Source organism: Felis catus, chromosome B2, assembly GCF_018350175.1.
Source record: "Felis catus isolate Fca126 chromosome B2, F.catus_Fca126_mat1.0, whole genome shotgun sequence".
NCBI lineage: Eukaryota > Metazoa > Chordata > Mammalia > Carnivora > Felidae > Felis > Felis catus.
Genome location: NC_058372.1, coordinates 100,052,594 through 100,066,633, shown reverse-complemented (window position 1 = coordinate 100,066,633; position 14,040 = coordinate 100,052,594). Strand labels below are relative to the sequence as shown.

Genomic DNA, 14,040 nt, shown 5'->3' with positions numbered 1-14,040 from the left:
ATTATTCCTTCTGTTTTTTTTTCTTGCTTTACCTTTTTCTGTCTTTGCCTATTAAATTCTTGCCCATCTAAAGCCCAGTGTAAATGGCACTTTGGTGAAATCTTTTTTGCCACACTCCCATTCTGAATAATTTCTCTTTTCTCTAGGCTCCCTGGGCATTTTGTTTGCCACTTCTGTAATGTTTTATATGTGTCTTTGTGCCCCAAACCCTATCCCCAGTTGGGGATGGGGCAAGAGACTATATTTAATTCATTTTAAAATCCAATTACCTATAAAAAACCATTTATGTACTATGTGTTCAGTAAAAATGTATGGTTGATAGTTTATTCTAATTTCCATACAACAATAGGCAAGAAAATATTTTTAAAAGATACTTTCTTTGTAAGCTTTGTAAGCATAATTTTAATAATCCAGTTTCTAAATTTATTTACTATCTTTAATTGTCTTGTCTTTATTTTACCTGCATTCTTAACACTTTTTTTTTTTTTTTTAAACATTCAGATAGAAGTATATTCTCATCGACACTTTAACTGGGACCAAAAGTTTCCATTTTTCCTTCCCTTCCAAGGCAATTTGCTGTGTTCCAAGAGTTTATGTTCTTTTCTCATTTCTGTCTTATTATCTCCAGTTAATTCTGGAAGATGATGGGATGATCAGTTGCCTGACTACCTAGGTTGGTTCTCTGGATTAATCATTGCCTTCCGTAAATCTCCCTTATTTTGGCCACTATATTTCTAGGGAAAGAAATAGGATGTAAATTATTACATTCTCTGCCAGTTGAGGAAAGTATGCCTTAAACATTATTAACCTACTTTGTAAAATTTTTCTAATAGCAAAAAGGAAAAATGAGCAGGTAACATTACAGGCCTGGCATTTTTTTTTTCTTTCAAGTAAGCCTAATTTCATTATACGTGGAGTCCAGCTGTTTAGACATGTTATCTTGGCTATATCAAAAATTTCAATTAAAGTAGAAGTTCACAGGAATTTTCAAAACCTAAAACCAAAAGATGAAGCCATATTCTAAACAGCTGTCTTTGCCATAGCTGTTAATAATGAAACCATCATTTGTCCTTGATCTAGTGACTGGCATTGGGAAGTTTTGTTATAGAGTTTTATATTCACCACTCTGATTACATCTTAAATGTTTCATTTTCTTCACTTAAAATAATAATTGAATTTTATTTCATATAAATTATGAGCTAAGGGTTGTGGCTTATAAATGAAATAAGATAAATCAGTTGGTCTCATGTACCTTATTCATGTTATAAACTAAGTTCTTGGGCCATCATATATATGGTAGATTAGGTCTAAAGTTAATCTGTTCTCATGTTAGGAAAATTAGGATAATAATCCCTAACTTGTGGGAGCATTTCAAATTAAAATAGCATCTACATGTGCTCAGTACTTCAAGGTGCACTTTATACTTCACCATGTTCTTATGAGATGGATGTTGTTTTGGAATACCTGAGAGCTCTAGAAACCTATTAGAGGGGAACCATACAGTGGAACTTACACCAAATATAATAGATCCATAGATCTGTTCATATCTTCTGAGGAAGAGACCTCAAATTTTCCATTACTTCATGTTAAGCAAGTTCATTGAGATTGGGCCAAGATACAGGGTATGTATGTTTGGGGCAATAGAGGAGGTGATGGGACAACCCAAGCTAATGGCAGTCTCCCTCTTGGTGGTCTACTTTTGACCCTTCGGTCTATGGCAGTGACTTAAGGTCATGTTGAATGGTGCTACCATAAACTTTCATCATTAGGGGAAAGTAGTAGCATTTCATACTACAGAAAAATTATCATTCTTAGATCAGAATTACTCAGTCAATTGTAGTTTGAGAAGGAGCTTAAAGATTATGGGTTGAAGAACTGTCTTTTATGTTATGTTTTAAGGAGAGATAGATTGATGGATTTTCTAAGTAGGGAATTAAAAATGGATGATTTGGCAGACTTGAGAGACTCAGAAGGCTAAAAATTGCTTACAAATGTTAGAATTAGGAGAGTATTCTTCTTGGTAGTTAATAAGTTTAAACTGAAGACATTAGTGAATATACAAATTACTTTCCTGTAATTGACTGAAGATAAGGTAAATGTTTAAGAGATATTTGATGGCACAAAAACAGACACATAGACCAATGGAATAGAATAGAAACTCCAGAACTAGACCCACAAACATATGGCCAACTCATCTTTGACAAAGCAGGAAAGAACATCCAATGGAAAAAAGACAGTCTCTTTAACAAATGGTGCTGGGAGAACTGGACAGCAACATGCAGAAGGTTGAAACTAGACCACTTTCTCACACCATTCACAAAAATAAACTCAAAATGGATAAAGGACCTAAATGTGAGACAGGAAACCATCAAAACCTTAGAGGAGAAAGCAGGAAAAGACCTCTCTGACCTCAGCCGTAGCAATCTCTTACTCGACACATCCCCAAAGGCAAGGGAATTAAAAGCAAAAGTGAATTACTGGGACCTTATGAAGATAAAAAGCTTCTGCACAGCAAAGGAAACAACCAACAAAACTAAAAGGCAACCAACGGAATGGGAAAAGATATTCGCAAATGACATATCGGACAAAGGGCTAGTATCCAAAATCTATAAAGAGCTCACCAAACTCCACACCCGAAAAACAAATAACCCAGTGAAGAAATGGGCAGAAAACATGAATAGACACTTCTCTAAAGAAGACATCCAGATGGCCAACAGGCACGTGAAAAGATGTTCAGCGTCGCTCCTTATCAGGGAAATACAAATCAAAACCACACTCAGATATGACCTCACGCCAGTCAGAGTGGCCAAAATGAACAAATCAGGAGACTCTAGATGCTGGAGAGGATGTGGAGAAACGGGAACCCTCTTGCACTGTTGGTGGGAATGCAAATTGGTGCAGCCGCTCTGGAAAGCAGTGTGGAGGTTCCTCAGAAAATTAAAAATAGACCTACCCTATGACCCAGCAATAGCACTGCTAGGAATTTATCCAAGGGATACAGGAGTACTGATGCATAGGGCCACTTGTACCCCAATGTTCATAGCAGCACTCTCAACAATAGCCAAATTATGGAAAGAGCCTAAATGTCCATCAACTGATGAATGGATAAAGAAATTGTGGTTTATGTACACAATGGAATTCTACGTGTCAATGAGAAAAAATGAAATATGGCCTTTTGTAGCAACGTGGATGGAACTGGAGAGTGTGATGCTAAGTGAAATAAGCCATACAGAGAAAGACAGATACCATATGGTTTCACTCTTATGTGGACCCTGAGAAACTTAACAGGAACCCATGGGGGAGGGGAAGGGAAAAAAAAAAAAAGAGGTTAGAGTGCGAGAGAGCCAAAGCATAAGAGACTCTTAAAAACTGAGAGCAAACTGAGGGTTGATGGGGGGTGGGAGGGAGGAGAGGGTGGGTGATGGGTATTGAGGAGAGCACCTTTTGGGATGAGCACTGGGTGTTGTATGGAAACCAATTTGTCAATAAATTTCATATTAAAAAAAAATAAAAAAAATAAAAAATAATAAAAAAAGATATTTGAGAAATGCCAGGTAAATTTGAAATCAGCATTGGCAGAAGTAAGGATTAGGAAGGAGCATGGATTATGGAAGAAATGTCAGTGTTGTCACCTGTACAGATATTCTTAAAGATTTAAAAATATTTGATTCAATAACCTTTTAATTTTGGATATTTTTCATTTCCTACTAAGAATTTATTGAAAATTATCACAGTGATTTTTTTAAAAAAATTACATCTGTGATGTGATTATATAGGTATTTCCTTATAAATCACTAAATTTATATGATAAAAAATATATCCCTACAGTTTTTGTTGTTATTTTAAAAATTTGTTTGAAGTGGTGCTTTGGTAAAGTGAAAAGAACACCACACTAAGGATCAAGAGTTTATCGTACCTGTGGTTCTGAAGTCCTTGGAATTCTTCTCATCCAATTAACTGTGTGACTTTAGGCACTTTGAATCTCTTGTCTCATATATAAAATGGGTAAACAAACTGATACATCCATAGAAGAAGTTACTTTGGAACAACAAAAAGGAATGAATTACTGATACATGTGACATTCTGGATGAATATTAACATCACAGTGCTGGGCAAAAGGATTCAGGCACAAAAGAATATTATACAGTGTGATTGCATTTTTATGAAGTGCTAGACAAAACTATTGTGAAAAATCAGACCACTGATTGCCTCAGAGGAAGTGGGGATTGACTGAAAAGCAGTACAAGGGAATTTTGGAGGTGATGAAAATGGAAAATGTTCCATAACTTAATAAAGATACACACATTTGTCAAAATTAATATGGTATAGTTATTGTGAATTTCATTATCTGGAAAATTTACCACTCTTCCCCCCTACAAAGGAAGAATAAGCAAATTTGCCAATCATCCTTGCACGGGGGGCCATGCTAATCTTCTCCGTATCATTCCAATTTTAGTAAAGGTGCTGCCCAAATGAGCACTAAACAAATACTTTGAATTTTAGTCAGTATATGTGCTTTTCTTAGTGGTAGTAGTTCTGAAACTACTTTTTATGTTTTTTAGGATTATGCAAACGAATAAATATATTAGGAAAATAAAAGCCAGGTTTCTCACTGTTGGACAAGAGAAAAACATGGATATAGGGACAGCTAGAATGTCTCTGGGGTGTTGGGTTGGATTTGGAGGTAGGAGTATGAACTGTTTTTACCATATGCAGAGAAGGATAGATGGATAGAGAAATATAGGATGTGTGTGTGTATATAAATATATAAACTTCTCAGTGCGGTGCTTAGAGGTTCTAGAATTAATGATACCCCCCATAGCAATGAGTATACTTCGTATCCACATCTTGATTTCTAAACAATATTCTCCACTAAAAGTAACCAAGACTCCCTTGAGAAAACTACAAGATGAATCTGGAACATCTTATTGTTCCAGAAAATAAAGTGTACAAGGAATGATGGAAAGACATCAAAAGGGCGTAAAAATTCTGGTTTCCACTCAGACATGAAAGAAAAGTCACCACTCTTGTCCTTAAAACAGGAACAAAGTTGAACAAACTAAAAGGCAACAATTCTTCTTAGATACATCAGAGAACTGAGGTCACAGAGTAAACTAATGCCCCCCAAACTGGGGAGACAGGTGAATACAAAGAATCACAGCTTGCTGGGAGCATAAGCTAATGTAAGTAGGAAGTGGTAGGAGAACTGTAACTGATGACCAGCCAGAAGCTGAGTGTGGATTAGCTTGATAGTTAAAAACTCCTGGGGTCCAGTTTTAAGAGGGCTCCCCATACTTTTGTAAGTTTTTCCTCCACAAGCTCCACCAGGTTCTCACAGTTAAGATTGGGGATACAGTTATTTCCTCATGCTTCCAGCAGGAGAGGAGTAGTCGCCATGTTGCAGTATGCTCACAGCATTCTGTTCTCTCCTTGCCCAAAGGGGAAACTCCCAGAACCTAACCAACTTGGGGAAATCAACTTCCTCTCTAGTCTTGCTGTCTCTTCTAAGAGGGGAAAAAAGACAGGCACTTTCAAAAGCACTCTAAAAGACTCAGACCTCATCATAGGGTTATGGAATACTTCCCTTCCCCCTACATTTTACATCAACAGGGCTCCTGTGTAATAATAAGGGATTACAGGTTAAAGAACTATGAGGCTTGCACTTTAAGGAGTTTCTAGGGAAACCCAAAGACAACAAGGAGAGATAAAAACAAGGACCTTAGGGGGACCTGGGTGGCTTATTTGGTTAAGCATCTAACTCTTGATTTCAGCTCAGGTCATGATCTTATGGTTCATGAGTTTGAGCCCCACATTGGGCTCTGCGCTGACAGTACAGAGCCTGCTCGGTATTCTCCCTCTCTCTCTGCCCCTCCTCTGCTTGTGTACTCTCTCTGGCTCTCTAAATAAATAAACTTAAAAAAAAAAAAAACCCACAGGACGTTTGAGGAAATTTTATACAGTAAATACAGCCTAATTCCTAGTGAGATATAGCAGAGATTTTGGAATTATCAGAAGGTGAATTTAAACTATGATCAATATGCTTAAGGCATCTAATGGAAAAGGTGTACAAAATGTAACGTGTAAGAACAGATGGGTAATGTGAGCATTGGGATTGAAATCCTAAGAGAGAATCAAAAGAAACTACTAGAAATCAAAAGTACTGTAACAAGTGAAGAATGCCTTTCGTGGGCTGACTCATCAGAAAGAGGAAGGAGCAAAAGAAATACTTGAAGTAATAATGGCTGAGAATTTTCCAGAATTAATGACAGACTCCAAACCACCAATCCCGGAAGCTCAGAGGACACGAAATATGCCAACTACCAAATCTACACTTAGACATATATACAAACTGCAGGAAACCAAAGACCAGGAGAAAATCTTGAAGGAAGCCAGAAGGGGAAGAAACACCTTACCTATACAGGAAGAAGGTTAGGAATTACTTTGGAGTTCTCTTCACAAACCATACAAGGAAGAAGAGAGAAGAGTGAAGTGTTTAGTGTTGAAAGAAAAAGATCAACAACCTAAAATTCTGTATACATTGAAATTATCTTTCAAAAGTGAAGGGAAATTAAAAAGTTTCTCAGACAAAAACTGAAGAAATGTGTCGCCAACAAGAACTGTTACCTTGCCTTGCAAGAAATGTTAAATTTTTCAGAGAAAAGGAAAATTAGAGAAGGAATAAATGAAGGTAAAATAAAACCTTTTGTTTTCTTATTCTTAATTGATGTAATAGGGAAGTTCAAAATAGAAACAATTTATTGGGTAATTACAGCTTATAGATAAGTGAAATTAGGTAGCAATGTTATAAGGGGCAGGAGAGAAGAATTTGGAATACTGTTTTAAGGCACTTACCCATGAAAGGCAGTATAATGTTATTTGACAGTGGAGGTAGTTTAGAGTAAATGTATCCTACAAACTCTAAAGCAATCACTAAAAAAAATTCAGTTTTTCTTTTAATACTTTAAAGACACTGACTTCTGGTTTGCATTGTGTTTGATAAGTTTGGCAATATGTTTTTGTCCAACACTTTGGAATTCTAATTTTCATGACTTATAACTGCCTTATTCAGGCCCCCAAGTAACCAATTTTATGCTTAGTAGAACTAATTGGCCTTATCAGTCTGGTACTGTTAAGTAACTAAACACAGTCCTAAGAAAACTTCCATTTAATTCATATACAAAGTTGTGTGACATTTGGGGGGGGGGGGTGGGTTGAGGGTTGGGAAGAGGCTATGCTGCTTCTACCTTTTGACAGAGCAAATATTAAGTATGTTTGGTAGTTCAGTTTTATTGTTCTTAAGTAAAGTCTGAAAGTTTTATTGTCTGAAAAAACTTTCTTACATTGATAGTTCTTTAACTTTTTATCTGTTTCTGGTAATGATCACATTAAGTAGAACATCTCTCTGTAATTTGACAACATATCATAATGTGATTGAAGGTTTAAAGTAGTATACTTAGTGCATGATTAAATGGAAATAAAGATATGTAAGTTGTTTTAGTGGCTAATGTTCATACGTCTCTCAATATATGCATGATTTCCGTGATGCAAATCTAGTAATTCATTTTAAAATAATTTCTTTAAATGTTTATTTATTTTGAGAGAGACAGAGATAGCGCACGAGCAGGGGAAAGGCAGAGAAAGAGGGAGACACAGAATCTGAAGCAGGCTTCAGGCTCTGAGCACAGAGCCCAACGCGGGGCTAGAACTCACGAGATGTGAGATCATGACCTGAGCCGAAGTCAGACGCTCAACCGACCGAGCCACCTAGATGCCCTCCAATAATTCATTTTAATGTATGCATTGACTCTAATGGTATATACAGAATTAGATCTTCTTGTTAGAGACCTCAAAAAAACAAAAACAAAAACAAACCATGACTATGGGTAGGTTAAAAAATTATATAAGAGCTTCCTTCAGATACAGTTTTACATATTTGCCTATTCATCCATCTTATACCATCTGTCAGTACTTCATTCCATTAAAATGGCTGAATAAACCATTGTATAGTTGTTCCACATGATATTTATCCATTCGTCAGTTGATGGACGTTTGAGTTATTACCACCTTTTGGCTATTATGAAAACTGCTACTATGAGCATTCATATACAAGTTTTTGTGTGGGTGTATGTTTTCATTTATCTTGGGCTATATAGCTATATATATATTTTTTTTCATTTATTTTGGGCTATATATATATATAGCTATACACACACACACACACACACATATACATCTATTCCTACATATATATACATAATATGTAGGAATATAATTGCTGGTCTTATGATAACTTTGTTTAATCTTTTGAGGACCTACCAATCTATTTTCCAAAGCAGCTACACCATTTAACATTCTTACCACTAGTATATGAGGTTTCTAGTTTCTCTGCAACACTCGTTATTGTCTGACTTTTTGATTATAGCTGTCTAGTGGTTGTGAAGTGTATTTCATTGTGGTTTTGATTTGCATTTCATTGATGGCTACTGATGTTGAGCATCTTTTCATATACTTATGGGCCATTCTTATATCTTCTTGGAGAAATGTCTATTCAGATTCTTTGTCCATTTTAAAATTGGGTTATTTGTCTTTTTAGTAATGAGTTGTAAGCCTTATCAAACATGATTTTTAAATCTCTTATTCCCTGTGTTGTCCTTTCACTTTCTTATATTTAGGTAAAATTTTCAGGTCCTTCAGTGTTCAGCTACCATAGTGTGGTTGTGCAGTTTAATAGATTTGCATGATTTAAATTACCTGTAATATTTTATTTATGTGTCCTTGAAAGAAAATTCAGGTATTTATATATACAAATTTGACTGGATAGTAGTAACTTTATCTTGGTTAGCTATTAATACTGTTTTATTTTTATTTACTTATTTATTTCAAATGTTTATTTTTGAGGGAGAGCATGAACTGGGGAGGGACAGAGAGAAAAGGAGGGAGGACAGAGGGTCCAAAGCAGGCTCCATGCTGACAGCAGTGAGCCTGATGGAGGGCTCGAACTCACAAACTGTGAGATCATGACCTGAGCCGAAGTCAGATGCTCAACCAACTGAGCCACCCAGACACCCCTATTAATACAGTTTTAAATCACCAGAGGCAAATTTTCAGATATTAATCAGATTATTAATTTTACTTCAACACCTTGAATTACTTACCTTTCAATTGAAATACCACAAAGATTAATATGTGTGACCATACTGGCTGTAAAACATCTGAAACTAAAACAATATTTGTTTTTTTCATTTTTTGTTTTTTTTAAGTAGGCTCTACTCCCAGTGTGGAGCTTGAACTCACGCCCCTGAGATTAAGAGTCACATATTACCGACCGAGCCAGCCAGGCGCCCCAAAACAATATTGGTTTTATAAGCCAGAATTTTATTTTTAGCAAAAGCTAATAGACACTAGTTATTTTTATGACATTTAGTCTGAAAGGTACACATTTTCTTGGAGATTCTGGCTTGAAACCACTGTTAGCAGTTTAACTTTTTAAGGCTAGACTTTTTAGAAAAGTGTGATGATATACCATATTGTGTGAGCCTTTAAGTAGTACCCAAACTGAGATGACCAGTCACTGTGAAGGTCAAAGTAATTACTAGTTTCCTTTCTATGATAATAATTGCAAACTAAGTTACATATGAATTTTGGACATGTCATTTCATCACATTTTGGATATATTAATCATAAAAATATTTGTATGTTACATTTTATTGCTGGTTAGTTTACTGTTATTTATTATGGAAAGTTGATCCTTAATTCAATCCCTTCTAGTCCCCTTGCAAATATGGGAAGGTAGGAGAACATTTTAAATATCTTTGTTAGGTTTTGAAAAAAAATTGTAAGGAGAAAAAAGCAGTCCAATTTTCTAGACTTAGTTGAAAGACATCGTATTTTGTTGGTTTTCCAACAACAAATTCTCAATTCTCTGACATCACCTGTGGGTGTTTTGTAATTTAGTTCAGTTATGACACTACTCAAAATTAGTGTAGACACCACAGGGTAAGGGATCAGCTCCACAAGACTGCCCCCACTTCAGATGCCAGCCATAAATGGATACCCAGGCTACCTGCACTTCTGCCAGGCCGATTACAAATTTGGGGGTTCTCTCAACCCTTCCTCAGGCTCAGTAAATTGCTAGAATAACATCTAGAACTCAGAACCCTATGTTTCCACAGTTTATTATAAAGTGTACAGTGAATAGCCAGATGAAGACATACATAGGGCAAAGTTCAGAAGGGTCCTGAGCACCAACCAGGAAGCTTTCCCAAGCCTTCATTGTTCCAGAATGTCTGTTGAAGTTTCATTACACAGGAATGATTGATCGAATCACTGACTATTCATGATTGAACTAAATCATAAGTCCTTCTCTTCTCCCTGGAGGTGAGGTGGCGGATGGGGAAATGGGGTTGAAAATACCAATCCTGTAATGATATGGTTGATTCCTCGGGCAAGCAGCCCTCTGTTGTGAAGCCATCTAAAGAGCTCATCATGGGTCAACTCATTAGTATAAATTCCATTGTGATAGAAAGGGGTTCATTATTAATAACCAAAGATAGCCTATTGTTCAGGAAATACCAAGGGTTTTAGGAGCTCTGTGCCAAGAATTAGGCACAAAGACCAAATATATGTTGTTGTTTTTTCTTTTTTATCAAACCACACATGCCTACCCAAATGTATCAAATACCTACTGTATTCTAGGCTCTCTGCTAGGCATTGAGAGTAGGAAGAATAAGAAGACATGGTACATGGTGTTGAAGGAACTCATGCTGTAGGTATGGAGACAAAGACAGTGAAGTTGTATCTTAGGTGGGAATTAAGTTTTGAAGCAAACGTATGAGATTAAAACCTTTTATAGGCAGAATTTCCTTGACAATCGCTTAAATTGCATGAATTCTATCACACTATCTTTTAATAAATCCAACGGCTTAAGTTTCCTTATATATAGACATAGGGGCACCTGGGTGGCTCATTCGGCTACACATATGACTCTTGATTTCAGCTCAGGTCATGATCTCATGGACAATAACCTCATAGACACTAATCACTTTTCTTCAGTTGAGCTCTAGTTGAAAGAGTTGGTCCCCAATCAGGGCCATGTTTTATGAAAACTGAATTGTATCTTTTTTTTTTGTTTGTTTGTTTATTTATTTTGAGAGAGGGAGGGGCAGAGAGGGAGAAGAGAGAGAATCTCAAGCAGTCTTGATGCTGTCAGTGCAGAGCCCAACGTGGGGCTCAATCCTATAACCATGAGATCATGACCTGAGCCAAAATCAAGAATTGGACACTTAACCAACTGAGCCAACCAGGTGCCCCTGAACTGTATCTTTTAGACAGAATCACACTTACTTAGTTGCCTCTTTCAATAGGAGATGCTTCCATTTTAGAAGTACAAAGGAACTGAAACAAAATAAGGAATTATACAAGGATTTATATACCCCATCTCATGGTGCTAGATCATAAATTTATTAACTGGGCACACTGCACCATTTAGTTGTGTTCTCCTATTCATTCACTTTGTCTCTTTCTCTCTCTACCTGAGTCTCTTCCCATCCCCCTTGATCCCTTCCTACCCAAGTAAATAAAATGCATATATGATGTGATTCTACTGTATATAAACATACCTGTCACATAAGGGCATAATAGATTTATATATCATATAAATTCCTTAATTATTCACATAAATAAGGAAACAAGTCATACACTTTTGTAGGTAGAAGAGGGTGCGTATACTTGAAATACTTACTATTTCAAATAAGTAATAGCAAGTATTTCAAGTATATCTCTCCAGCCAGGGAGCTGGCTCTTAATAGATGCAGTTACAGTATTTTCTATCTAAATGTTTTTTGTGTTTTTCAGAAAATACCTTACATCAAACTTTTCTTCTGTTTCCTCAGTGATGATTCTTCTGGTTATGGAGTACGTTAATTAATTCAAGGATGTATATTGAGCATGTTTGAGACATGGCTGAGACAAAAGATTCTGGTCCTCAGAGTTTTTTCTTTGGCTTGTGATGCTTCTATAAGTTGTCTTCATTTTGCATAGTACTCAAATTGTACTGGTGAATGTAAAGTGGGAAAATTGATCTTCCCCATTGAGTTGAGAGCTGTAGGGCAAGATATGTATGTCCTTCAGCCACCTATCAGTTCTGAGTAGTTTTACACCTCCCATTTTGCTGTTTGTTTTCTCTGGTCTTATGCTCTGTTGTTGTTTTATTCCTCCATTACAGTCTTCTTTTATACTAAATAGACATTTTCTAGTACATTTTAACTCCATTTCCCTTCCTTCCTTCCTCTCTCCTCCTATCTCTCTCCCTTTCTTTCTCTTTCTTTTAGTTATTTTCTTTATGCTTATTCTGGGTATTACAGTTAACATCTTAATTTAAGATACTTTAGTTTGGATTAATCCCAGTTTAATTTTCATACAGGCATACCTCATTGTACCTCACTTTGTTGTGCTTTGCCAATACTGTGTTTTTTACAAATTGAAGGTTTGTAGCAACCCCGCATCAAGCAAGTCTATCAGTACATTTTTCCAATGGCACTTGATCACTTGGTGTCTGTGTCATATTTTGGTAACTTGCAGTATTTTAAACTTTGATTATTCTGTTTGCTATGGTGATGTGTGATCAGTGATTTTGACTTGCTAAAACCTTACATGATTGTTAGCATCTTTTACCAAGAAAATACATATTTTTTAAATATTTATTTTTGAAAGAGTGCAAGCAGGAGAGGGGCAGAGAGAGGGTGACAGAGTATTTGAAGCGGGCTCTGTGCTGACAGCAGGGAGCCCGATGTGGGGCTTGAACTCATGAACTGCGAGATCATGACCTGAGCCAAAGTCGGATGCTCAACCAACTGAACCACCCAGGTGCCCCAAGAAAATATTTTTTAATTAAAGTGTGCACATTGTTTTTTCAGACATGATGCTATTGCCCACTTAATAGACTACAATATAGTGTAAATATAATTTTTAGATGCACTGGGAAACCAAAAAATTCTTTTGACTCACTTTATTGCATTATTTGCCTTATTGCAGTGGTCTGGAACTAAACCCACAATATCAGTATACCTGTAGTATCTGAAAACTTTGTTCCATTATAGCATCACTTATGCAGATTACATCATTACACATTATAAACCTCTTGACACAATTTTATAATTATTATTTTATGCACCTGTCTTAAGGTCTTAGGTAGCAGAAGGAAAGAATTATAAAAATAAGTGTTTATTATCTTTTTTATTTACCTATGTAGTTATCTTGACTGGTACTCTTTATTTCTTAGTGTGGATTTAAGTTACTGCCTATTGTCTTTTCATTTTAGCCTGAAATGAAATTTCCTTTAATATTTTTTGCGGGTCAGGTCTGCAAGTGACAAGTTCCCTTAATTTTCAATTAGCTGGGAATATCTTGATTTCTTCTTCCTTCTCACCTCACCTAGGTCTCCTTTGTTTTCACAGGGTAGTTTTGCTAGTTACAGAATTTTTGGTTAACAGTCTTTTTTTTTTTCTTCATCACTTTGTGTTATCCCTCTGGCCTCCATGGTTTCTAATGAGAAGTCAGCTTTTAATCTTACTGAGGAAATTTTGTACATGATGAATTGCTCTTCTTTTGCCACTTTTCTTTTTTTTTTTTTTTTTAAGTTTATTTATTTTGAGGGGTGGAGGGACAGAGAGAATTCCAAGCCAGCTCTGCACTGACAGTGCAGATGCGAGGCTTGAACTCAAAACTGTGAGACCATGGCCTGAGCCAAAGCCTGATACTTAGCCAACTGAGATCCAGGTGCCCCTCTTTTGCCACTTTCAAGATTTTCTCTTTGTTTTTTGGCAGTTTGGTTATGATACATCTTGGCATGGATCTCTGAATTTCTCCTGCTTGCAATTTACTAAGGTTTTTAGATATTCAGATTAATGTCTTCCATCAAATTTGGGAATATTTTTGCCATTCTTTTTTCAAATACTCTTTCCATCCTTTTCTTTCTCTCTTCTGCTGCTGAAGCTCATATTATGTATATGTTGGTATCCTTCATGGAATCCCATAGATCTC

The 14,040-nt window shown here is 36.2% G+C and overlaps 1 protein-coding gene and 1 non-coding gene across 6 annotated transcripts in view; one reads left to right on the top strand and one right to left on the bottom strand.

Annotated features, from left to right (window-relative positions):
• REV3L (REV3 like, DNA directed polymerase zeta catalytic subunit) overlaps positions 1-14,040 on the top strand; it is a 173,806-nt gene that overhangs the window by 33,497 nt on the left and 126,269 nt on the right. The gene's annotated exons all lie outside the window — the stretch shown is intronic.
• LOC111560660 lies at positions 4,376-4,480 on the bottom strand. The gene has a single exon (XR_002742661.1). It is a non-coding gene; the product is annotated as a U6 spliceosomal RNA (small nuclear RNA).